Consider the following 25361-nt stretch of genomic DNA (forward strand, 5'->3'; position numbering starts at 1 on the left):
CTTGGTTCAAACATTTAACATCACACGCACACGCAGTGTATTTCAGATAATTAATGAATTCAGATGTCACAATGATCGTTTACATGGATAAGGAGTCCTACTGAATCAATTACTGCCGTTTATATCTAACTAATGATTGTTTTTGTAAAAGTGTAACGTCGAGCCTCAGCAGCTTTCTCACTCCGTATGTGCTACTGTATAAAACCTGGTTTTGCGCCTGCACTAATTGCTTACGGCCATACCACCCTGAACACGCCCATTGAGGAAGTGATACGCCCATTGAGGAAGTGTTTGGTGTGCTTGAGTGGTGAGAGGAGGACGGTGTTGGAGCGAGGATTCTTTTGGTGGTAAATCAAGTATTTATAGATATTTTTTTGGTTAGTTTTGCGTCTAGTCGTTTATTCCCCCGACAGCTTGCTGTTTGGGGGAGTATTAGTATAATTTAGTTCGGTTTTTTTTCGATGTCTCACGCGGTTTCGAAAACTCGAATAGAAGACGGCATGGAACGGAACACGGCTCCTGCTGCGGTGACGGATGGTGGTTGTGTGGCGAAGAGGACATCGGAGGACGTACTAGGCGGGAGACCGGTGACTGCGGAGAGAGCAACAAGAGAGAAGGAGGACAAGGTTGCGGATGGTGGCCCGAGCTACAGCAGGGAGTTGTCTGTGGCTGTGGAGCTTGTGGGAGAGGAGAAAATCCCGATGATGGAGATGCTAAGGGCGATGCAGAGTGTATGTGGATTGGTCTTGGGATGTCGCTACCTCTCATTGAACCAATATGAAGTAACGATGAATCACCCCAACGGGAAGAGGCGATTGTTGGATGGTTTTAGGATAAGGGGGACCAGCGTCGTCGCAAAAGACTTGACTGCAGATGAGATGGTGGTGTCCTTTATGAGTCTACCAGTGTACATTACGGATGAGGAGGTTCTGAAGAAGCTTGCGGACTGGGGTGTGGAGGCAGTTTCGCCGATTGCAAGGAGGAAGTGGCCTGGGATGACCATATGTGAGGGTACACGGTTTGTTAAGGTGAAGTTTAACAAGGAAGTACGGTCCTTGCCTTGGTCCACACGTTTTGACACTGAAAAGGGTGCTGAATATTTCCGAGTCATCCATGACAGACAATTAAAGGTGTGTAGATTGTGCATCCAGCCTGGACATATAGTGAGGGACTGTCCTGACTTCCTCTGTCGGAAGTGCGGGAAGCAGGGGCACTATGCAAGGGAGTGTGTGGCTGTGATTAAATGCAGAGAGTGTGGTAATAGAAAGGGAAATTGTGTGTGTAAGGAGGAGCAGGTGGGAGGGGGTGCCCTCTCAGTTGACCCAGACTCAAGGGCTGTATCGTTGGAGAGTGAGGAAAGTGGAGGGGAAGAGAGTGCGGAAGAGGAGATGGAGCACGGGATGCTGTCTGACGGGGAGACAGTCTTGGACAGTCAGCTACAGGTTGTGCTGAAGGACCCGGGTGTGGGGGGCATGGGGTTGCCCGGGGGGCAAAGCTCTCAAGGAGAGCTTTCCTCTCTACCGGCATCTGGGCACCCTACACCAGCGGAGGGCGTAGCCAAGGTGCCGCGGGGGTCTGGACAGTTGGGGAACGAGGCGGGACATGGCACGGGGGCTAGCCTAGAAGTGGATTTGGTTGTGTCAATGGCCCCGGCATCAGGGGGAGATGGGGGCACAGGGTTGGGGGGGGGCAGGAGCTCTCAAGCGGGGCTCCTCTCTTTACAGGCGCCCGGGTGGCCTACAGTAGAGGAAGATGCAGCCTGGGGGTCTTGTGCTGTGACTATTGAGGCTACAGCCGACGCGTCTCATTGGCGTGGTATGGCGCCTATAATTTCCCCCCCCACACTGGCTGATGGAAGGGAGAGGGAGAATAAGTCTGGGAATGAGGCGTTGGGTGTTTGTAGGGAGAGGGCGCCCAGGGTCAGACGCAGGAGAGGGGTTGATTCCGATGAGGAACAGAGGAACTTGAAAAAGAAAGGGGTACGTAAAAAAAAAAAAAGATTTTAACAGTAATACCCACTCTGTGTCTTTTGATTTCAATGGTCACACTCACATCAATTAATATCAACGGTCTTAACAATATGGCGAAGTTTGATGAGGTGTTAATCAATTTTAAATCCGATATTTTAGTGCTGCAGGAAACAAACTGGACACAGGCTAAAATGCCAGAAATCAAGGAGAAATGGAGGGGACTGTTATTCGTCAATTGTGGGACGGCAAGATCGTGTGGTGTGGCAATACTTGTAAAGGAGGATGTGGTTGGGAATGTGAAGGAGGTTCTGAATGATGGGAAGGGGAGGATTTTCACAAGTATTTTGTTAGGAACAGCACTTTAGTCATGGTAACGGAATCAGGGACGTTAGGATTTAGTGTGTAGTGTGGGCATTGTTTTTCCTGCTTGTTAAGACCTGTGCCCTATACCACGAAGCTCGCTGAACATACCCAGGCTTTCTTGGGAAAACCTGGCTCGACAGAGCAGCAACTCGCAATCAGAGTTAAATGGTACCACGAAGCTCACTTTAGATTCAGTTAGTTGAACCAGGTTTTCCGCTTTAGGTTCAGTGCGCGTTCACGTGGAAGGGGCGTTTTTTGCGTCATTTTTCTCACCTTTACGATAGATCAAGCAGTCTATATGCGTAGAAGTGAAAATATTCTGCATATTGTCTGTAAAATAACTATGCCAACACAACGCTAGCTGCTCTAGCGTAATGGATTGGTATAAGACCCGAAAGCCAGCGACCGGGGTTCAATTTCGCCGGTCTATCATCATGCATTTTACCCCCATAGATGTGGTGCCAGCACGGCATTGAAAATATGGGTTCAAGTTCGAAATAAGCACAAAATTATAATTCCATAAGCTTTAGTGAATAAGTATTCCATATGCATGAGAATTAGGACTTTTTAAGCTTCACATAAATTTGCATCACTTGGGAGTCGACCCCCCCACGCAGAAACTCAAGACTGACGCGCTACCTCCACTCTAGCACACGGAGACACAATGCGCAACAGTAATCATTGTCTACATAAGGTCCAAAAGGACGATCAAATAACGAACACCCTCTGATGAGAATCTGTATCTCTCATGAAGAACCCCAATTTCGTTGTTTGCACAATGACAATAAAGTCTGAAATCGGAATATCGTCAGACAATGCCAAGGGATCGGTTCTGTCCGGTAAAACCCTCTGTCTCCGGAGAGACGCCTGTACGAGAAGTGCGCCGGGGTCCACGGGAACACCCACAAATGGTGACGCCATTGTCAGAGGAGGGGCTAGGAAGCTGCGCACGCCGATTTAAGTAGCCGATCTCCGGCTAGACTAAGCCGAAAAACTGCTCCCGACCAGGTTTGGTTGCGAGCATAAGTCACCATGGTGATACAGCGACGCTAAAAGAGATCGACTTTCGTGGTACAACTAACCCAGGCTTGGAGCTCAACATACCTCGCTAGCCCTCTAAGCGAGCTTCGTGGTACAGGGCCCTGGCAGACCACTCCGACGCAAATGTTTGTTGTGTATGAGCTACAATGCGCAACAGTAATCATTGTCTACATAAGGTCCAAAAGGACGATCAAATAACGAACACCCTCTGATGAGAATCTGTATCTCTCATGAAGAACCCCAATTTCGTTGTTTGCACAATGACAATAAAGTCTGAAATCGGAATATCGTCAGACAATGCCAAGGGATCGGTTCTGTCCGGTAAAACCCTCTGTCTCCGGAGAGACGCCTGTACGAGAAGTGCGCCGGGGTCCACGGGAACACCCACAAATGGTGACGCCATTGTCAGAGGAGGGGCTAGGAAGCTGCGCACGCCGATTTAAGTAGCCGATCTCCGGCTAGACTAAGCCGAAAAACTGCTCCCGACCAGGTTTGGTTGCGAGCATAAGTCACCATGGTGATACAGCGACGCTAAAAGAGATCGACTTTCGTGGTACAACTAACCCAGGCTTGGAGCTCAACATACCTCGCTAGCCCTCTAAGCGAGCTTCGTGGTACAGGGCCCTGGCAGACCACTCCGACGCAAATGTTTGTTGTGTATGATTAGGGTTAACCTCTCTATGTGATTGTTGCGTACATTTGTGATTATCAACTGTCTGTATGTCTTCTGTGTGTCATACTGTGTTTGGTTATGACCGTAAAAGATTGTAAATTACTGTAAATACGGAATTTTAATTGTAAACTATATTTTTTGATAAAAAAAAAAAAAAAAAAAACACGCCCGATCTCGTCTGATCTCGGAAGCTAAGCAGGGTCGGGCCTGGTTAGTACTTGGTTGGGAGACCGCCTGGGAATACCAGGTGCTGTAAGCTATTTCTTTTTCAACTCGAGCTCATTGCCTCCGTGGCCTACCGTGGCGTACCGTGACCTGATGTTTACTGCCAACCGCTTTGGAGGATTTAAGCAACATACAAAAACTGACAACGTCTCTCAAAACTGTTTTTGTGAAACATGAGGACAGTATAGTGATACTGCCAGCAGGGAGCACCAGAGAGCTGAACCGACAGTTGTACATTTCTTAAACTTTCACCAACACAAACACGCACGCTCACTTCAGATCATGGGAGGACGTCAAAAAATCACCACCCATTCTCTGACACTTTAACCGTTAACCTTGGTTCAAACATTTAACATCACACGCACACGCAGTGTATTTCAGATAATTAATGAATTCAGATTTCACAATGATCGTTTACATGGATAAGGAGTCCTACTGAATCAATTACTGCCGTTTATATCTAACTAATGATTGTTTTTGTAAAAGTGTAACGTCGAGCCTCAGCAGCTTTCTCACTCCTTATGTGCTACTGTATAAAACCTGGTTTTGCGCCTGCACTAATTGCTTACGGCCATACCACCCTGAACACGCCCGATCTCGTCTGATCTCGGAAGCTAAGCAGGGTCGGGCCTGGTTAGTACTTGGATGGGAGACAGCCTGGGAATACCAGGTGCTGTAAGCTTTTTCTTTTTCAACTCGAGCTCATTGACTCCGTGGCCTACCGTGGCGTACCGTGACCTGATGTTTACTGCCAACCGCTTTGGAGGATTTAAGCAACATACAAAAACTGACAACGTCTCTCAAAACTATTTTTGTGAAACATGAGGACAGTATAGTGATACTGCCAGCAGGGAGCACCAGAGAGCTGAACCGACAGTTGTACATTTCTTAAACTTTCACCAACACAAACACGCACGCTCACTTCAGATCATGGGAGGACGTCAAAAAATCACCACCCATTCTCTGACACTTTAACCGTTAACCTTGGTTCAAACATTTAACATCACACGCACACGCAGTGTATTTCAGATAATTAATGAATTCAGATGTCACAATGATCGTTTACATGGATAAGGAGTCCTACTGAATCAATTACTGCCGTTTATATCTAACTAATGATTGTTTTTGTAAGAGTGTAACGTCGAGCCTCAGCAGCTTTCTCACTCCTTATGTGCTACTGTATAAAACCTGGTTTTGCGCCTGCACTATTTGCTTGCGGCTATACCACCCTGAACACGCCCGATCTCGTCTGAACTCGGAAGCTAAGCAGGGTCGGGCCTGGTTAGTACTTGGATGGGAGACCGCCTGGGAATACCAGGTGCTGTTAGCTTTTTCTTTTTCAACTCGAGCTCATTGACTCCGTGGCCTACCGTGGCGTACCGTGACCTGATGTTTACTGCCAACCGCTTTGGAGGATTTAAGCAACATACAAAAACTGACAACGTCTCTCAAAACTGTTTTTGTGAAACATGAGGACAGTATAGTGATACTGCCAGCAGGGAGCACCAGAGAGCTGAACCGACAGTTGTACATTTCTTAAACTTTCACCAACACAAACACGCACGCTCACTTCAGATCATGGGAGGACGTCAAAAAATCCCCACCCATTCTCTGACACTTTAACCGTTAACCTTGGTTCAAACATTTAACATCACACGCACACGCAGTGTATTTCAGATAATTAATGAATTCAGATGTCACAATGATCGTTTACATGGATAAGGAGTCCTACTGAATCAATTACTGCCGTTTATATCTAATTAATGATTGTTTTTGTAAAAGTGTAATGTCGAGCCTCAGCAGCTTTCTCACTCCTTATGTGCTACTGTATAAAACCTGGTTTTGCGCCTGTACTAATTGCTTACGGCCATACCACCCTGAGCACGCCCGATCTCGTCTGAACTCGGAAGCTAAGCAGGGTTGGGCCTGGTTAGTACTTGGATGGGAGACCGCCTGGGAATACCAGGTGCTGTAAGCTTTTTCTTTTTCAACTCGAGCTCATTGACTCCGTGGCCTACCGTGGCGTACCGTGACCTGATGTTTACTGCCAACCGCTTTGGAGGATTTAAGCAACATACAAAAACTGACAACGTCTCTCAAAACTATTTTTGTGAAACATGAGGACAGCATAGTGATACTGCCAGCAGGGAGCACCAGAGAGCTGAACCGACAGTTGTACATTTCTTAAACTTTCACCAACACAAACACGCACGCTCACTTCAGATCATGGGAGGACGTCAAAAAATCACCACCCATTCTCTGACACTTTAACCGTTAACCTTGGTTCAAACATTTAACATCACACGCACACGCAGTGTATTTCAGATAATTAATGAATTCAGATGTCACAATGATCGTTTACATGGATAAGGAGTCCTACTGAATCAATTACTGCCGTTTATATCTAACTAATGATTGTTTTTGTAAGAGTGTAACGTCGAGCCTCAGCAGCTTTCTCACTCCTTATGTGCTACTGTATAAAACCTGGTTTTGCGCCTGCACTAAGTGCTCACGGCCATACCACCCTGAACACGCCCGATCTCGTCTGATCTCGGAAGCTAAGCAGGGTCGGGCCTGGTTAGTACTTGGATGGGAGACCGCCTGGGAATACCAGGTGCTGTAAGCATTTTCTTTTTCAACTCGAGCTCATTGACTCCGTGGCGTACCGTGACCTGATGTTTACTGCCAACCGCTTTGGAGGATTTAAGCAACATACAAAAACTGACAACGTCTCTCAAAACTATTTTTGTGAAACATGAGGACAGTATAGTGATACTGCCAGCAGGGAGCACCAGAGAGCTGAACCGACAGTTGTACATTTCTTAAACTTTCACCAACACAAACACGCACGCTCACTTCAGATCATGGGAGGACGTCAAAAAATCACCACCCATTCTCTGACACTTTAACCGTTAACCTTGGTTCAAACATTTAACATCACACGCACACGCAGTGTATTTCAGATAATTAATGAATTCAGATGTCACAATGATCGTTTACATGGATAAGGAGTCCTACTGAATCAATTACTGCCGTTTATATCTAACTAATGATTGTTTTTGTAAAAGTGTAACGTCGAGCCTCAGCAGCTTTCTCACTCCGTATGTGCTACTGTATAAAACCTGGTTTTGCGCCTGCACTAATTGCTTACGGCCATACCACCCTGAACACGCCCATTGAGGAAGTGATACGCCCATTGAGGAAGTGTTTGGTGTGCTTGAGTGGTGAGAGGAGGACGGTGTTGGAGCGAGGATTCTTTTGGTGGTAAATCAAGTATTTATAGATATTTTTTTGGTTAGTTTTGCGTCTAGTCGTTTATTCCCCCGACAGCTTGCTGTTTGGGGGAGTATTAGTATAATTTAGTTCGGTTTTTTTTCGATGTCTCACGCGGTTTCGAAAACTCGAATAGAAGACGGCATGGAACGGAACACGGCTCCTGCTGCGGTGACGGATGGTGGTTGTGTGGCGAAGAGGACATCGGAGGACGTACTAGGCGGGAGACCGGTGACTGCGGAGAGAGCAACAAGAGAGAAGGAGGACAAGGTTGCGGATGGTGGCCCGAGCTACAGCAGGGAGTTGTCTGTGGCTGTGGAGCTTGTGGGAGAGGAGAAAATCCCGATGATGGAGATGCTAAGGGCGATGCAGAGTGTATGTGGATTGGTCTTGGGATGTCGCTACCTCTCATTGAACCAATATGAAGTAACGATGAATCACCCCAACGGGAAGAGGCGATTGTTGGATGGTTTTAGGATAAGGGGGACCAGCGTCGTCGCAAAAGACTTGACTGCAGATGAGATGGTGGTGTCCTTTATGAGTCTACCAGTGTACATTACGGATGAGGAGGTTCTGAAGAAGCTTGCGGACTGGGGTGTGGAGGCAGTTTCGCCGATTGCAAGGAGGAAGTGGCCTGGGATGACCATATGTGAGGGTACACGGTTTGTTAAGGTGAAGTTTAACAAGGAAGTACGGTCCTTGCCTTGGTCCACACGTTTTGACACTGAAAAGGGTGCTGAATATTTCCGAGTCATCCATGACAGACAATTAAAGGTGTGTAGATTGTGCATCCAGCCTGGACATATAGTGAGGGACTGTCCTGACTTCCTCTGTCGGAAGTGCGGGAAGCAGGGGCACTATGCAAGGGAGTGTGTGGCTGTGATTAAATGCAGAGAGTGTGGTAATAGAAAGGGAAATTGTGTGTGTAAGGAGGAGCAGGTGGGAGGGGGTGCCCTCTCAGTTGACCCAGACTCAAGGGCTGTATCGTTGGAGAGTGAGGAAAGTGGAGGGGAAGAGAGTGCGGAAGAGGAGATGGAGCACGGGATGCTGTCTGACGGGGAGACAGTCTTGGACAGTCAGCTACAGGTTGTGCTGAAGGACCCGGGTGTGGGGGGCATGGGGTTGCCCGGGGGGCAAAGCTCTCAAGGAGAGCTTTCCTCTCTACCGGCATCTGGGCACCCTACACCAGCGGAGGGCGTAGCCAAGGTGCCGCGGGGGTCTGGACAGTTGGGGAACGAGGCGGGACATGGCACGGGGGCTAGCCTAGAAGTGGATTTGGTTGTGTCAATGGCCCCGGCATCAGGGGGAGATGGGGGCACAGGGTTGGGGGGGGGCAGGAGCTCTCAAGCGGGGCTCCTCTCTTTACAGGCGCCCGGGTGGCCTACAGTAGAGGAAGATGCAGCCTGGGGGTCTTGTGCTGTGACTATTGAGGCTACAGCCGACGCGTCTCATTGGCGTGGTATGGCGCCTATAATTTCCCCCCCCACACTGGCTGATGGAAGGGAGAGGGAGAATAAGTCTGGGAATGAGGCGTTGGGTGTTTGTAGGGCGAGGGCGCCCAGGGTCAGACGCAGGAGAGGGGTTGATTCCGATGAGGAACAGAGGAACTTGAAAATGAAAGGGGTACGTAAAAAAAAAAAAAGATTTTAACAGTAATACCCACTCTGTGTCTTTTGATTTCAATGGTCACACTCACATCAATTAATATCAACGGTCTTAACAATATGGCGAAGTTTGATGAGGTGTTAATCAATTTTAAATCCGATATTTTAGTGCTGCAGGAAACAAACTGGACACAGGCTAAAATGCCAGAAATCAAGGAGAAATGGAGGGGACTGTTATTCGTCAATTGTGGGACGGCAAGATCGTGTGGTGTGGCAATACTTGTAAAGGAGGATGTGGTTGGGAATGTGAAGGAGGTTCTGAATGATGGGAAGGGGAGGATTTTCACAAGTATTTTGTTAGGAACAGCACTTTAGTCATGGTAACGGAATCAGGGACGTTAGGATTTAGTGTGTAGTGTGGGCATTGTTTTTCCTGCTTGTTAAGACCTGTGCCCTATACCACGAAGCTCGCTGAACATACCCAGGCTTTCTTGGGAAAACCTGGCTCGACAGAGCAGCAACTCGCAATCAGAGTTAAATGGTACCACGAAGCTCACTTTAGATTCAGTTAGTTGAACCAGGTTTTCCGCTTTAGGTTCAGTGCGCGTTCACGTGGAAGGGGCGTTTTTTGCGTCATTTTTCTCACCTTTACGATAGATCAAGCAGTCTATATGCGTAGAAGTGAAAATATTCTGCATATTGTCTGTAAAATAACTATGCCAACACAACGCTAGCTGCTCTAGCGTAATGGATTGGTATAAGACCCGAAAGCCAGCGACCGGGGTTCAATTTCGCCGGTCTATCATCATGCATTTTACCCCCATAGATGTGGTGCCAGCACGGCATTGAAAATATGGGTTCAAGTTCGAAATAAGCACAAAATTATAATTCCATAAGCTTTAGTGAATAAGTATTCCATATGCATGAGAATTAGGACTTTTTAAGCTTCACATAAATTTGCATCACTTGGGAGTCGACCCCCCCACGCAGAAACTCAAGACTGACGCGCTACCTCCACTCTAGCACACGGAGACACAATGCGCAACAGTAATCATTGTCTACATAAGGTCCAAAAGGACGATCAAATAACGAACACCCTCTGATGAGAATCTGTATCTCTCATGAAGAACCCCAATTTCGTTGTTTGCACAATGACAATAAAGTCTGAAATCGGAATATCGTCAGACAATGCCAAGGGATCGGTTCTGTCCGGTAAAACCCTCTGTCTCCGGAGAGACGCCTGTACGAGAAGTGCGCCGGGGTCCACGGGAACACCCACAAATGGTGACGCCATTGTCAGAGGAGGGGCTAGGAAGCTGCGCACGCCGATTTAAGTAGCCGATCTCCGGCTAGACTAAGCCGAAAAACTGCTCCCGACCAGGTTTGGTTGCGAGCATAAGTCACCATGGTGATACAGCGACGCTAAAAGAGATCGACTTTCGTGGTACAACTAACCCAGGCTTGGAGCTCAACATACCTCGCTAGCCCTCTAAGCGAGCTTCGTGGTACAGGGCCCTGGCAGACCACTCCGACGCAAATGTTTGTTGTGTATGAGCTACAATGCGCAACAGTAATCATTGTCTACATAAGGTCCAAAAGGACGATCAAATAACGAACACCCTCTGATGAGAATCTGTATCTCTCATGAAGAACCCCAATTTCGTTGTTTGCACAATGACAATAAAGTCTGAAATCGGAATATCGTCAGACAATGCCAAGGGATCGGTTCTGTCCGGTAAAACCCTCTGTCTCCGGAGAGACGCCTGTACGAGAAGTGCGCCGGGGTCCACGGGAACACCCACAAATGGTGACGCCATTGTCAGAGGAGGGGCTAGGAAGCTGCGCACGCCGATTTAAGTAGCCGATCTCCGGCTAGACTAAGCCGAAAAACTGCTCCCGACCAGGTTTGGTTGCGAGCATAAGTCACCATGGTGATACAGCGACGCTAAAAGAGATCGACTTTCGTGGTACAACTAACCCAGGCTTGGAGCTCAACATACCTCGCTAGCCCTCTAAGCGAGCTTCGTGGTACAGGGCCCTGGCAGACCACTCCGACGCAAATGTTTGTTGTGTATGATTAGGGTTAACCTCTCTATGTGATTGTTGCGTACATTTGTGATTATCAACTGTCTGTATGTCTTCTGTGTGTCATACTGTGTTTGGTTATGACCGTAAAAGATTGTAAATTACTGTAAATACGGAATTTTAATTGTAAACTATATTTTTTGATAAAAAAAAAAAAAAAAAAAACACGCCCGATCTCGTCTGATCTCGGAAGCTAAGCAGGGTCGGGCCTGGTTAGTACTTGGTTGGGAGACCGCCTGGGAATACCAGGTGCTGTAAGCTATTTCTTTTTCAACTCGAGCTCATTGCCTCCGTGGCCTACCGTGGCGTACCGTGACCTGATGTTTACTGCCAACCGCTTTGGAGGATTTAAGCAACATACAAAAACTGACAACGTCTCTCAAAACTGTTTTTGTGAAACATGAGGACAGTATAGTGATACTGCCAGCAGGGAGCACCAGAGAGCTGAACCGACAGTTGTACATTTCTTAAACTTTCACCAACACAAACACGCACGCTCACTTCAGATCATGGGAGGACGTCAAAAAATCACCACCCATTCTCTGACACTTTAACCGTTAACCTTGGTTCAAACATTTAACATCACACGCACACGCAGTGTATTTCAGATAATTAATGAATTCAGATTTCACAATGATCGTTTACATGGATAAGGAGTCCTACTGAATCAATTACTGCCGTTTATATCTAACTAATGATTGTTTTTGTAAAAGTGTAACGTCGAGCCTCAGCAGCTTTCTCACTCCTTATGTGCTACTGTATAAAACCTGGTTTTGCGCCTGCACTAATTGCTTACGGCCATACCACCCTGAACACGCCCGATCTCGTCTGATCTCGGAAGCTAAGCAGGGTCGGGCCTGGTTAGTACTTGGATGGGAGACAGCCTGGGAATACCAGGTGCTGTAAGCTTTTTCTTTTTCAACTCGAGCTCATTGACTCCGTGGCCTACCGTGGCGTACCGTGACCTGATGTTTACTGCCAACCGCTTTGGAGGATTTAAGCAACATACAAAAACTGACAACGTCTCTCAAAACTATTTTTGTGAAACATGAGGACAGTATAGTGATACTGCCAGCAGGGAGCACCAGAGAGCTGAACCGACAGTTGTACATTTCTTAAACTTTCACCAACACAAACACGCACGCTCACTTCAGATCATGGGAGGACGTCAAAAAATCACCACCCATTCTCTGACACTTTAACCGTTAACCTTGGTTCAAACATTTAACATCACACGCACACGCAGTGTATTTCAGATAATTAATGAATTCAGATGTCACAATGATCGTTTACATGGATAAGGAGTCCTACTGAATCAATTACTGCCGTTTATATCTAACTAATGATTGTTTTTGTAAGAGTGTAACGTCGAGCCTCAGCAGCTTTCTCACTCCTTATGTGCTACTGTATAAAACCTGGTTTTGCGCCTGCACTAATTGCTTACGGCCATACCACCTTGAACACGCCCGATCTCGTCTGATCTCGGAAGCTAAGCAGGGTCGGGCCTGGTTAGTTCTTGGATGGGACACCGCCTGGGAATACCAGGTGCTGTACGCTTTTTCTTTTTCAACTCGAGCTCATTGCCTCCGTGGCCTACCGTGGCGTACCGGGACCTGATGTTTACTGCCAACCGCTTTGGAGGATTTAAGCAACATACAAAAACTGACAACGTCTCTCAAAACTATTTTTGTGAAACATGAGGACAGTATAGTGATACTGCCAGCAGGGAGCACCAGAGAGCTGAACCGACAGTTGTACATTTCTTAAACTTTCACCAACACAAACACGCACGCTCACTTCAGATCATGGGAGGACGTCAAAAAATCACCACCCATTCTCTGACACTTTAACCGTTAACCTTGGTTCAAACATTTAACATCACACGCACACGCAGTGTATTTCAGATAATTAATGAATTCAGATGTCACAATGATCGTTTACATGGATAAGGAGTCCTACTGAATCAATTACTGCCGTTTATATCTAACTAATGATTGTTTTTGTAAAAGTGTAACGTCGAGCCTCAGCAGCTTTCTCACTCCTTATGTGCTACTGTATAAAACCTGGTTTTGCGCCCGCACTAATTGCTTACGGCCATACCACCCTGAACACGCCCGATCTCGTCTGATCTCGGAAGCTAAGCAGGGTCGGGCCTGGTTAGTACTTGGATGGGAGACCGCCTGGGAATACCAGGTGCTGTAAGCTTTTTCTTTTTCAACTCGAGCTCATTGACTCCGTGGCGTACCGTGACCTGATGTTTACTGCCAACCGCTTTGGAGGATTTAAGCAACATACAAAAACTGACAACGTCTCTCAAAACTATTTTTGTGAAACATGAGGACAGTATAGTGATACTGCCAGCAGGGAGCACCAGAGAGCTGAACCGACAGTTGTACATTTCTTAAACTTTCACCAACGCAAACACGCACGCTCACTTCAGATCATGGGAGGACGTCAAAAAATCACCACCCATTCTCTGACACTTTAACCGTTAACCTTGGTTCAAACATTTAACATCACACGCACACGCAGTGTATTTCAGATAATTAATGAATTCAGATGTCACAATGATCGTTTACATGGATAAGGAGTCCTACTGAATCAATTACTGCCGTTTATATCTAACTAATGATTGTTTTTGTAAGAGTGTAACGTCGAGCCTCAGCAGCTTTCTCACTCCTTATGTGCTACTGTATAAAACCTGGTTTTGCGCCTGCACTAATTGCTTACGGCCATACCACCCTGAACACGCCCGATCTAGTCTGATCTCGGAAGCTAAGCAGGGTCGGGCCTGGTTAGTACTTGGATGGGAGACCTCCTCAGAAGGCCAGGTTGCTGTAAGTAGTGACGGGTGTCACCAAAAGAGAAAAAAAACACGACCGATCTCGTCTGATCTCGGAAGCTAAGCATGGTCGGGCCTGGTTAGTACTTGGATGGGACACCGCCTGGGAATACCAGGTGATGTACGCATTTTTTTTTTCAACTCGAGCTCATTGCCTCCGTGGCCTACTGTGGCGTACCTTGACCTGATGTTTACTGCCAACCGCTTTGGAGGATTTAAGCAACATACAAAAACTGACAACGTCTCTCAAAACTATTTTTGTGAAACATGAGGACAGTATAGTGATACTGCCAGCAGGGAGCACCAGAGAGCTGAACCGACAGTTGTACATTTCTTAAACTTTCACCAACACAAACACGCACGCTCACTTCAGATCATGGGAGGACGTCAAAAAATCACCACCCATTCTCTGACACTTTAACCGTTAACCTTGGTTCAAACATTTAACATCACACGCACACGCAGTGTATTTCAGATAATTAATGAATTCAGATGTCACAATGATCGTTTACATGGATAAGGAGTCCTACTGAATCAATTACTGCCGTTTATATCTAACTAATGATTGTTTTTGTAAAAGTGTAACGTCGAGCCTCAGCAGCTTTCTCACTCCTTATGTGCTACTGTATAAAACCTGGTTTTGCGCCTGCACTAATTGCTTACGGCCATACCACGCTGAACACGCCCGATCTCGTCTGATCTCAGAAGCTATGCAGGGTCGGACCTGGTTAGTACTTGGATGGGAGACCGCCTGGGAATACCAGGTGCTGTAAGCTTTTTCTTTTTCAACTCGAGCTCATTGCCTCCGTGGCGTACCGTGACCTGATGTTTACTGCCAACCGCTTTGGAGGATTTAAGCAACATACAAAAACTGACAACGTCTCTCAAAACTGCTTTTGTGAAACATGAGGACAGTATAGTGATACTGCCAGCAGGGAGCACCAGAGAGCTGAACCGACAGTTGTACATTTCTTAAACTTTCACCAACACAAACACGCACGCTCACTTCAGATCATGGGAGGACGTCAAAAAATCACCACCCATTCTCTGACACTTTAACCGTTAACCTTGGTTCAAACATTTAACATCACACGCACACGCAGTGTATTTCAGATAATTAATGAATTCAGATGTCACAATGATCGTTTACATGGATAAGGAGTCCTACTGAATCAATTACTGCCGTTTATATCTAACTAATGATTGTTTTTGTAAAAGTGTAACGTCGAGCCTCAGCAGCTTTCTCACTCCTTATGTGCTACTGTATAAAACCTGGTTTTGCTCCTGCACTAATTGATTACGGCCATACCACCCTGAACACGCCCGATCTCGTTTGATCTCGGAAGCTAAGCAGGGTCGGGCCTGATTAGTACTTTGATGGGAGACCGCCTGGGAATACCAGGTGCTGTAAGCTTTTTCTTTTTCAACTCGAGCTCATTGCCTCCGTGGCCTACCGTGGCGTACCGTGACCTGATGTTTACTGCCAACCGCTTTGGAGGATTTAAGCAACATACAAAAACTGACAACGTCTCTCAAAACTATTTTTGTGAAACATGAGGACAGTATAGTGATACTGCCAGCAGGGAGCACCAGAGAGCTGAAACGACAGTTGTACATTTCTTGAACTTTCACCAACACAAACACGCACGCTCACTTCAGATCATGGGAGGACGTCAAAAAATCACCACCCATTCTCTGACACTTTAACCGTTAACCTTGGTTCAAACATTTAACATCACACGCACACGCAGTGTGTTTCAGATAATTAATGAATTCAGATGTCACAATGATCGTTTACATGGATAAGGAGTCCTACTGAATCAATTACTGCCGTTTATATCTAACTGATGATTGTTTTTGTAAAAGTGTAACGTCGAGCCTCAGCAGCTTTCTCACTCCTTATGTGCTACTGTATAAAACCTGGTTTTGCGCCAGTACTATTTGCTTACGGCCATACCACCCTGAACATGCCCGATCTCGTCTGATATCGGAAGCTAAGCAGGGTCGGGCCTGGTTAGTACTTGGATGGGAGTCCGCCTGGGAATACCAGGTGCTGTAAGCTTTTTCTTTTTCAACTCGAGCTCATTGCCTCCGTGGCCTACCGTGGCGTACCGTGACCTGATGTTTACTGCCAACCGCTTTGGAGGATTTAAGCAACATACAAAAACTGACAACGTCTCTCAAAACTGTTTTTGTGAAACATGAGGACAGTATAGTGATACTGCCAGCAGGGAGCACCAGAGAGCTGAACCGACAGTTGTACATTTCTTAAACTTTCACCAACACAAACACGCACGCTCACTTCAGATCATGGGAGGACGTCAAAAAATCACCACCCATTCTCTGACACTTTAACCGTTAACCTTGGTTCAAACATTTAACATCACACGCACACGCAGTGTATTTCAGATAATTAATGAATTCAGATGTCACAATGATCGTTTACATGGATAAGGAGTCCTACTGAATCAATTACTGCCGTTTATATCTAACTAATGATTGTTTTTGTAAAAGTGTAACGTCGAGCCTCAGCAGCTTTCTCACTCCTTATGTGCTACTGTATAAAACCTGGTTTTGCGCCTGCACTAATTGCTTACGGCCATACCACCCTGAACACGCCCGATCTCGTCTGATCTCGGAAGCTATGCAGGGTCGGGCCTGGTTAGTACTTGGATGGGAGTCTGCCTGGGAATACCAGGTGCTGTAAGCTTTTTCTTTTTCAACTCGAGCTCATTGACTCCGTGGCGTACCGTGACCTGATGTTTACTGCCAACCGCTTTGGAGGATTTAAGCAACATACAAAAACTGACAACGTCTCTCAAAACTGCTTTTGTGAAACATGAGGACAGTATAGTGATACTGCCAGCAGGGAGCACCAGAGAGCTGAACCGACAGTTGTACATTTCTTAAACTTTCACCAACACAAACACGCACGCTCACTTCAGATCATGGGAGGACGTCAAAAAATCCCCACCCATTCTCTGACACTTTAACCGTTAACCTTGGTTCAAACATTTAACATCACACGCACACGCAGTGTATTTCAGATAATGAATGAATTCAGATGTCACAATGATCGTTTACATGGATAAGGAGTCCTACTGAATCAATTACTGCCGTTTATATCTAACTAATGATTGTTTTTGTAAGAGTGTAACGTCGAGCCTCAGCAGCTTTCTCACTCCTTATGTGCTACTGTATAAAACCTGGTTTTGCGCCTGCACTAATTGCTTACGGCCATACCACCCTGAACACGCCCGATCTCGTTTGATCTCGGAAGCTAAGCAGGGTCGGGCCTGGTTAGTACTTGGATGGGAGACCGCCTGGGAATACCAGGTGCTGTAAGCTATTTCTTTTTCAACTCGAGCTCATTGCCTCCGTGGCCTACCGTGGCGTACCGTGACCTGATGTTTACTGCCAACCGCTTTGGAGGATTTAAGCAACATACAAAAACTGACAACGTCTCTCAAAACTATTTTTGTGAAACATGAGGACAGTATAGTGATACTGCCAGCAGGGAGCACCAGAGAGCTGAACCGACAGTTGTACATTTCTTAAACTTTCACCAACACAAACACGCACGCTCACTTCAGATCATGGGAGGACGTCAAAAAATCACCACCCATTCTCTGACACTTTAACCGTTAACCTTGGTTCAAACATTTAACATCACACGCACACGCAGTGTATTTCAGATAATTAATGAATTCAGATGTCACAATGATCGTTTACATGGATAAGGAGTCCTACTGAATCAATTACTGCCGTTTATATCTAACTAATGATTGTTTTTGTAAAAGTGTAACGTCGAGCCTCAGCAGCTTTCTCACTCCGTATGTGCTACTGTATAAAACCTGGTTTTGCGCCTGCACTAATTGCTTACGGCCATACCACCCTGAACACGCCCATTGAGGAAGTGATACGCCCATTGAGGAAGTGTTTGGTGTGCTTGAGTGGTGAGAGGAGGACGGTGTTGGAGCGAGGATTCTTTTGGTGGTAAATCAAGTATTTATAGATATTTTTTTGGTTAGTTTTGCGTCTAGTCGTTTATTCCCCCGACAGCTTGCTGTTTGGGGGAGTATTAGTATAATTTAGTTCGGTTTTTTTTCCGATGTCTCACGCGGTTTCGAAAACTCGAATAGAAGACGGCATGGAACGGAACACGGCTCCTGCTGCGGTGACGGATGGTGGTTGTGTGGCGAAGAGGACATCGGAGGACGTACTAGGCGGGAGACCGGTGACTGCGGAGAGAGCAACAAGAGAGAAGGAGGACAAGGTTGCGGATGGTGGCCCGAGCTACAGCAGGGAGTTGTCTGTGGCTGTGGAGCTTGTGGGAGAGGAGAAAATCCCGATGATGGAGATGCTAAGGGCGATGCAGAGTGTATGTGGATTGGTCTTGGGATGTCGCTACCTCTCATTGAACCAATATGAAGTAACGATGAATCACCCCAACGGGAAGAGGCGATTGTTGGATGGTTTTAGGATAAGGGGGACCAGCGTCGTCGCAAAAGACTTGACTGCAGATGAGATGGTGGTGTCCTTTATGAGTCTACCAGTGTACATTACGGATGAGGAGGTTCTGAAGAAGCTTGCGGACTGGGGTGTGGAGGCAGTTTCGCCGATTGCAAGGAGGAAGTGGCCTGGGATGACCATATGTGAGGGTACACGGTTTGTTAAGGTGAAGTTTAACAAGGAAGTACGGTCCTTGCCTTGGTCCACACGTTTTGACACTGAAAAGGGTGCTGAATATTTCCGAGTCATCCATGACAGACAATTAAAGGTGTGTAGATTGTGCATCCAGCCTGGACATATAGTGAGGGACTGTCCTGACTTCCTCTGTCGGAAGTGCGGGAAGCAGGGGCACTATGCAAGGGAGTGTGTGGCTGTGATTAAATGCAGAGAGTGTGGTAATAGAAAGGGAAATTGTGTGTGTAAGGAGGAGCAGGTGGGAGGGGGTGCCCTCTCAGTTGACCCAGACTCAAGGGCTGTATCGTTGGAGAGTGAGGAAAGTGGAGGGGAAGAGAGTGCGGAAGAGGAGATGGAGCACGGGATGCTGTCTGACGGGGAGACAGTCTTGGACAGTCAGCTACAGGTTGTGCTGAAGGACCCGGGTGTGGGGGGCATGGGGTTGCCCGGGGGGCAAAGCTCTCAAGGAGAGCTTTCCTCTCTACCGGCATCTGGGCACCCTACACCAGCGGAGGGCGTAGCCAAGGTGCCGCGGGGGTCTGGACAGTTGGGGAACGAGGCGGGACATGGCACGGGGGCTAGCCTAGAAGTGGATTTGGTTGTGTCAATGGCCCCGGCATCAGGGGGAGATGGGGGCACAGGGTTGGGGGGGGGCAGGAGCTCTCAAGCGGGGCTCCTCTCTTTACAGGCGCCCGGGTGGCCTACAGTAGAGGAAGATGCAGCCTGGGGGTCTTGTGCTGTGACTATTGAGGCTACAGCCGACGCGTCTCATTGGCGTGGTATGGCGCCTATAATTTCCCCCCCCACACTGGCTGATGGAAGGGAGAGGGAGAATAAGTCTGGGAATGAGGCGTTGGGTGTTTGTAGGGAGAGGGCGCCCAGGGTCAGACGCAGGAGAGGGGTTGATTCCGATGAGGAACAGAGGAACTTGAAAAAGAAAGGGGTACGTAAAAAAAAAAAATGATTTTAACAGTAATACCCACTCTGTGTCTTTTGATTTCAATGGTCACACTCACATCAATTAATATCAACGGTCTTAACAATATGGCGAAGTTTGATGAGGTGTTAATCAATTTTAAATCCGATATTTTAGTGCTGCAGGAAACAAACTGGACACAGGCTAAAATGCCAGAAATCAAGGAGAAATGGAGGGGACTGTTATTCGTCAATTGTGGGACGGCAAGATCGTGTGGTGTGGCAATACTTGTAAAGGAGGATGTGGTTGGGAATGTGAAGGAGGTTCTGAATGATGGGAAGGGGAGGATTTTCACAAGTATTTTGTTAGGAACAGCACTTTAGTCATGGTAACGGAATCAGGGACGTTAGGATTTAGTGTGTAGTGTGGGCATTGTTTTTCCTGCTTGTTAAGACCTGTGCCCTATACCACGAAGCTCGCTGAACATACCCAGGCTTTCTTGGGAAAACCTGGCTCGACAGAGCAGCAACTCGCAATCAGAGTTAAATGGTACCACGAAGCTCACTTTAGATTCAGTTAGTTGAACCAGGTTTTCCGCTTTAGGTTCAGTGCGCGTTCACGTGGAAGGGGCGTTTTTTGCGTCATTTTTCTCACCTTTACGATAGATCAAGCAGTCTATATGCGTAGAAGTGAAAATATTCTGCATATTGTCTGTAAAATAACTATGCCAAATGCAGAATTGTTCGCCATTAATCCAAATAGAATGATGATGATTTAAAAATGCATAAGCAACGTCCATCCTGCCTTATTCTATCATTTAGGGAATTCACTTTAAATACACCCTATGTAAGAAATGTATGGCATGTTTTCGACTGCCGGGAGGTAGCGGCTCTAGCGTAATGGATTGGTATAAGACCCGAAAGCCAGCGACCGGGGTTCAATTTCGCCGGTCTATCATCATGCATTTTACCCCCATAGATGTGGTGCCAGCACGGCATTGAAAATATGGGTTCAAGTTCGAAATAAGCACAAAATTATAATTCCATAAGCTTTAGTGAATAAGTATTCCATATGCATGAGAATTAGGACTTTTTAAGCTTCACATAAATTTGCATCACTTGGGAGTCGACCCCCCCACGCAGAAACTCAAGACTGACGCGCTACCTCCACTCTAGCACACGGAGACACAATGCGCAACAGTAATCATTGTCTACATAAGGTCCAAAAGGACGATCAAATAACGAACACCCTCTGATGAGAATCTGTATCTCTCATGAAGAACCCCAATTTCGTTGTTTGCACAATGACAATAAAGTCTGAAATCGGAATATCGTCAGACAATGCCAAGGGATCGGTTCTGTCCGGTAAAACCCTCTGTCTCCGGAGAGACGCCTGTACGAGAAGTGCGCCGGGGTCCACGGGAACACCCACAAATGGTGACGCCATTGTCAGAGGAGGGGCTAGGAAGCTGCGCACGCCGATTTAAGTAGCCGATCTCCGGCTAGACTAAGCCGAAAAACTGCTCCCGACCAGGTTTGGTTGCGAGCATAAGTCACCATGGTGATACAGCGACGCTAAAAGAGATCGACTTTCGTGGTACAACTAACCCAGGCTTGGAGCTCAACATACCTCGCTAGCCCTCTAAGCGAGCTTCGTGGTACAGGGCCCTGGCAGACCACTCCGACGCAAATGTTTGTTGTGTATGATTAGGGTTAACCTCTCTATGTGATTGTTGCGTACATTTGTGATTATCAACTGTCTGTATGTCTTCTGTGTGTCATACTGTGTTTGGTTATGACCGTAAAAGATTGTAAATTACTGTAAATACGGAATTTTAATTGTAAACTATATTTTTTGATAATAAAAAAAAAAAAAAAAACACGCCCGATCTCGTCTGATCTCGGAAGCTAAGCAGGGTCGGGCCTGGTTAGTACTTGGTTGGGAGACCGCCTGGGAATACCAGGTGCTGTAAGCTATTTCTTTTTCAACTCGAGCTCATTGCCTCCGTGGCCTACCGTGGCGTACCGTGACCTGATGTTTACTGCCAACCGCTTTGGAGGATTTAAGCAACATACAAAAACTGACAACGTCTCTCAAAACTGTTTTTGTGAAACATGAGGACAGTATAGTGATACTGCCAGCAGGGAGCACCAGAGAGCTGAACCGACAGTTGTACATTTCTTAAACTTTCACCAACACAAACACGCACGCTCACTTCAGATCATGGGAGGACGTCAAAAAATCACCACCCATTCTCTGACACTTTAACCGTTAACCTTGGTTCAAACATTTAACATCACACGCACACGCAGTGTATTTCAGATAATTAATGAATTCAGATTTCACAATGATCGTTTACATGGATAAGGAGTCCTACTGAATCAATTACTGCCGTTTATATCTAACTAATGATTGTTTTTGTAAAAGTGTAACGTCGAGCCTCAGCAGCTTTCTCACTCCTTATGTGCTACTGTATAAAACCTGGTTTTGCGCCTGCACTAATTGCTTACGGCCATACCACCCTGAACACGCCCGATCTCGTCTGATCTCGGAAGCTATGCAGGGTCGGGCCTGGTTAGTACTTGGATGGGAGTCTGCCTGGGAATACCAGGTGCTGTAAGCTTTTTCTTTTTCAACTCGAGCTCATTGACTCCGTGGCGTACCGTGACCTGATGTTTACTGCCAACCGCTTTGGAGGATTTAAGCAACATACAAAAACTGACAACGTCTCTCAAAACTGCTTTTGTGAAACATGAGGACAGTATAGTGATACTGCCAGCAGGGAGCACCAGAGAGCTGAACCGACAGTTGTACATTTCTTAAACTTTCACCAACACAAACACGCACGCTCACTTCAGATCATGGGAGGACGTCAAAAAATCCCCACCCATTCTCTGACACTTTAACCGTTAACCTTGGTTCAAACATTTAACATCACACGCACACGCAGTGTATTTCAGATAATTAATGAATTCAGATGTCACAATGATCGTTTACATGGATAAGGAGTCCTACTGAATCAATTACTGCCGTTTATATCTAACTAATGATTGTTTTTGTAAGAGTGTAACGTCGAGCCTCAGCAGCTTTCTCACTCCTTATGTGCTACTGTATAAAACCTGGTTTTGCGCCTGCACTAATTGCTTACGGCCATACCACCCTGAACACGCCCGATCTCGTTTGATCTCGGAAGCTAAGCAGGGTCGGGCCTGGTTAGTACTTGGATGGGAGACCGCCTGGGAATACCAGGTGCTGTAAGCTATTTCTTTTTCAACTCGAGCTCATTGCCTCCGTGGCCTACCGTGGCGTACCGTGACCTGATGTTTACTGCCAACCGCTTTGGAGGATTTAAGCAACATACAAAAACTGACAACGTCTCTCAAAACTATTTTTGTGAAACATGAGGACAGTATAGTGATACTGCCAGCAGGGAGCACCAGAGAGCTGAACCGACAGTTGTACATTTCTTAAACTTTCACCAACACAAACACGCACGCTCACTTCAGATCATGGGAGGACGTCAAAAAATCACCACCCATTCTCTGACACTTTAACCGTTAACCTTGGTTCAAACATTTAACATCACACGCACACGCAGTGTATTTCAGATAATTAATGAATTCAGATTTCACAATGATCGTTTACATGGATAAGGAGTCCTACTGAATCAATTACTGCCGTTTATATCTAACTAATGATTGTTTTTGTAAAAGTGTAACGTCGAGCCTCAGCAGCTTTCTCACTCCGTATGTGCTACTGTATAAAACCTGGTTTTGCGCCTGCACTAATTGCTTACGGCCATACCACCCTGAACACGCCCATTGAGGAAGTGATACGCCCATTGAGGAAGTGTTTGGTGTGCTTGAGTGGTGAGAGGAGGACGGTGTTGGAGCGAGGATTCTTTTGGTGGTAAATCAAGTATTTATAGATATTTTTTTGGTTAGTTTTGCGTCTAGTCGTTTATTCCCCCGACAGCTTGCTGTTTGGGGGAGTATTAGTATAATTTAGTTCGGTTTTTTTTCGATGTCTCACGCGGTTTCGAAAACTCGAATAGAAGACGGCATGGAACGGAACACGGCTCCTGCTGCGGTGACGGATGGTGGTTGTGTGGCGAAGAGGACATCGGAGGACGTACTAGGCGGGAGACCGGTGACTGCGGAGAGAGCAACAAGAGAGAAGGAGGACAAGGTTGCGGATGGTGGCCCGAGCTACAGCAGGGAGTTGTCTGTGGCTGTGGAGCTTGTGGGAGAGGAGAAAATCCCGATGATGGAGATGCTAAGGGCGATGCAGAGTGTATGTGGATTGGTCTTGGGATGTCGCTACCTCTCATTGAACCAATATGAAGTAACGATGAATCACCCCAACGGGAAGAGGCGATTGTTGGATGGTTTTAGGATAAGGGGGACCAGCGTCGTCGCAAAAGACTTGACTGCAGATGAGATGGTGGTGTCCTTTATGAGTCTACCAGTGTACATTACGGATGAGGAGGTTCTGAAGAAGCTTGCGGACTGGGGTGTGGAGGCAGTTTCGCCGATTGCAAGGAGGAAGTGGCCTGGGATGACCATATGTGAGGGTACACGGTTTGTTAAGGTGAAGTTTAACAAGGAAGTACGGTCCTTGCCTTGGTCCACACGTTTTGACACTGAAAAGGGTGCTGAATATTTCCGAGTCATCCATGACAGACAATTAAAGGTGTGTAGATTGTGCATCCAGCCTGGACATATAGTGAGGGACTGTCCTGACTTCCTCTGTCGGAAGTGCGGGAAGCAGGGGCACTATGCAAGGGAGTGTGTGGCTGTGATTAAATGCAGAGAGTGTGGTAATAGAAAGGGAAATTGTGTGTGTAAGGAGGAGCAGGTGGGAGGGGGTGCCCTCTCAGTTGACCCAGACTCAAGGGCTGTATCGTTGGAGAGTGAGGAAAGTGGAGGGGAAGAGAGTGCGGAAGAGGAGATGGAGCACGGGATGCTGTCTGACGGGGAGACAGTCTTGGACAGTCAGCTACAGGTTGTGCTGAAGGACCCGGGTGTGGGGGGCATGGGGTTGCCCGGGGGGCAAAGCTCTCAAGGAGAGCTTTCCTCTCTACCGGCATCTGGGCACCCTACACCAGCGGAGGGCGTAGCCAAGGTGCCGCGGGGGTCTGGACAGTTGGGGAACGAGGCGGGACATGGCACGGGGGCTAGCCTAGAAGTGGATTTGGTTGTGTCAATGGCCCCGGCATCAGGGGGAGATGGGGGCACAGGGTTGGGGGGGGGCAGGAGCTCTCAAGCGGGGCTCCTCTCTTTACAGGCGCCCGGGTGGCCTACAGTAGAGGAAGATGCAGCCTGGGGGTCTTGTGCTGTGACTATTGAGGCTACAGCCGACGCGTCTCATTGGCGTGGTATGGCGCCTATAATTTCCCCCCCCACACTGGCTGATGGAAGGGAGAGGGAGAATAAGTCTGGGAATGAGGCGTTGGGTGTTTGTAGGGAGAGGGCGCCCAGGGTCAGACGCAGGAGAGGGGTTGATTCCGATGAGGAACAGAGGAACTTGAAAAAGAAAGGGGTACGTAAAAAAAAAAAATGATTTTAACAGTAATACCCACTCTGTGTCTTTTGATTTCAATGGTCACACTCACATCAATTAATATCAACGGTCTTAACAATATGGCGAAGTTTGATGAGGTGTTAATCAATTTTAAATCCGA

At 47.0% G+C, this 25361-nt stretch overlaps 15 non-coding genes across 15 annotated transcripts; all 15 read left to right on the forward strand.

Annotated features, from left to right (window-relative positions):
* The first annotated feature begins 4835 nt into the window (after positions 1 to 4835).
* LOC130401177 (5S ribosomal RNA) lies at positions 4836 to 4954 on the forward strand. The gene has a single exon (XR_008903638.1). It is a non-coding gene; the product is annotated as a 5S ribosomal RNA (ribosomal RNA).
* Positions 4955 to 5483: 529 nt separating this feature from the next.
* On the forward strand, positions 5484 to 5602 carry LOC130400782 (5S ribosomal RNA). The gene has a single exon (XR_008903255.1). It is a non-coding gene; the product is annotated as a 5S ribosomal RNA (ribosomal RNA).
* A 529-nt stretch (positions 5603 to 6131) lies between these two features.
* Positions 6132 to 6250, forward strand: LOC130396636 (5S ribosomal RNA). Its single transcript, XR_008899261.1, has one exon. It is a non-coding gene; the product is annotated as a 5S ribosomal RNA (ribosomal RNA).
* A 529-nt stretch (positions 6251 to 6779) lies between these two features.
* Positions 6780 to 6898, forward strand: LOC130400487 (5S ribosomal RNA). Its single transcript, XR_008902970.1, has one exon. It is a non-coding gene; the product is annotated as a 5S ribosomal RNA (ribosomal RNA).
* A 5126-nt stretch (positions 6899 to 12024) lies between these two features.
* LOC130401178 (5S ribosomal RNA) lies at positions 12025 to 12143 on the forward strand. The gene has a single exon (XR_008903640.1). It is a non-coding gene; the product is annotated as a 5S ribosomal RNA (ribosomal RNA).
* Positions 12144 to 12672: 529 nt separating this feature from the next.
* LOC130395236 (5S ribosomal RNA) lies at positions 12673 to 12791 on the forward strand. Its single transcript, XR_008898315.1, has one exon. It is a non-coding gene; the product is annotated as a 5S ribosomal RNA (ribosomal RNA).
* Positions 12792 to 13320: 529 nt separating this feature from the next.
* On the forward strand, positions 13321 to 13439 carry LOC130399420 (5S ribosomal RNA). The gene has a single exon (XR_008901931.1). It is a non-coding gene; the product is annotated as a 5S ribosomal RNA (ribosomal RNA).
* Positions 13440 to 13958: 519 nt separating this feature from the next.
* LOC130395384 (5S ribosomal RNA) lies at positions 13959 to 14078 on the forward strand. Its single transcript, XR_008898446.1, has one exon. It is a non-coding gene; the product is annotated as a 5S ribosomal RNA (ribosomal RNA).
* Positions 14079 to 14733: 655 nt separating this feature from the next.
* Positions 14734 to 14852, forward strand: LOC130395615 (5S ribosomal RNA). Its single transcript, XR_008898654.1, has one exon. It is a non-coding gene; the product is annotated as a 5S ribosomal RNA (ribosomal RNA).
* A 519-nt stretch (positions 14853 to 15371) lies between these two features.
* LOC130400898 (5S ribosomal RNA) lies at positions 15372 to 15490 on the forward strand. Its single transcript, XR_008903367.1, has one exon. It is a non-coding gene; the product is annotated as a 5S ribosomal RNA (ribosomal RNA).
* A 529-nt stretch (positions 15491 to 16019) lies between these two features.
* LOC130394462 (5S ribosomal RNA) lies at positions 16020 to 16138 on the forward strand. The gene has a single exon (XR_008897617.1). It is a non-coding gene; the product is annotated as a 5S ribosomal RNA (ribosomal RNA).
* A 529-nt stretch (positions 16139 to 16667) lies between these two features.
* On the forward strand, positions 16668 to 16786 carry LOC130394890 (5S ribosomal RNA). Its single transcript, XR_008898005.1, has one exon. It is a non-coding gene; the product is annotated as a 5S ribosomal RNA (ribosomal RNA).
* A 519-nt stretch (positions 16787 to 17305) lies between these two features.
* LOC130399674 (5S ribosomal RNA) lies at positions 17306 to 17424 on the forward strand. Its single transcript, XR_008902177.1, has one exon. It is a non-coding gene; the product is annotated as a 5S ribosomal RNA (ribosomal RNA).
* A 4758-nt stretch (positions 17425 to 22182) lies between these two features.
* On the forward strand, positions 22183 to 22301 carry LOC130394891 (5S ribosomal RNA). Its single transcript, XR_008898006.1, has one exon. It is a non-coding gene; the product is annotated as a 5S ribosomal RNA (ribosomal RNA).
* Positions 22302 to 22820: 519 nt separating this feature from the next.
* Positions 22821 to 22939, forward strand: LOC130399675 (5S ribosomal RNA). Its single transcript, XR_008902178.1, has one exon. It is a non-coding gene; the product is annotated as a 5S ribosomal RNA (ribosomal RNA).
* The last annotated feature ends 2422 nt before the right edge of the window (positions 22940 to 25361 follow it).

This window comes from Gadus chalcogrammus, chromosome 12 (genome assembly GCF_026213295.1).
Source record: "Gadus chalcogrammus isolate NIFS_2021 chromosome 12, NIFS_Gcha_1.0, whole genome shotgun sequence".
NCBI lineage: Eukaryota > Metazoa > Chordata > Actinopteri > Gadiformes > Gadidae > Gadus > Gadus chalcogrammus.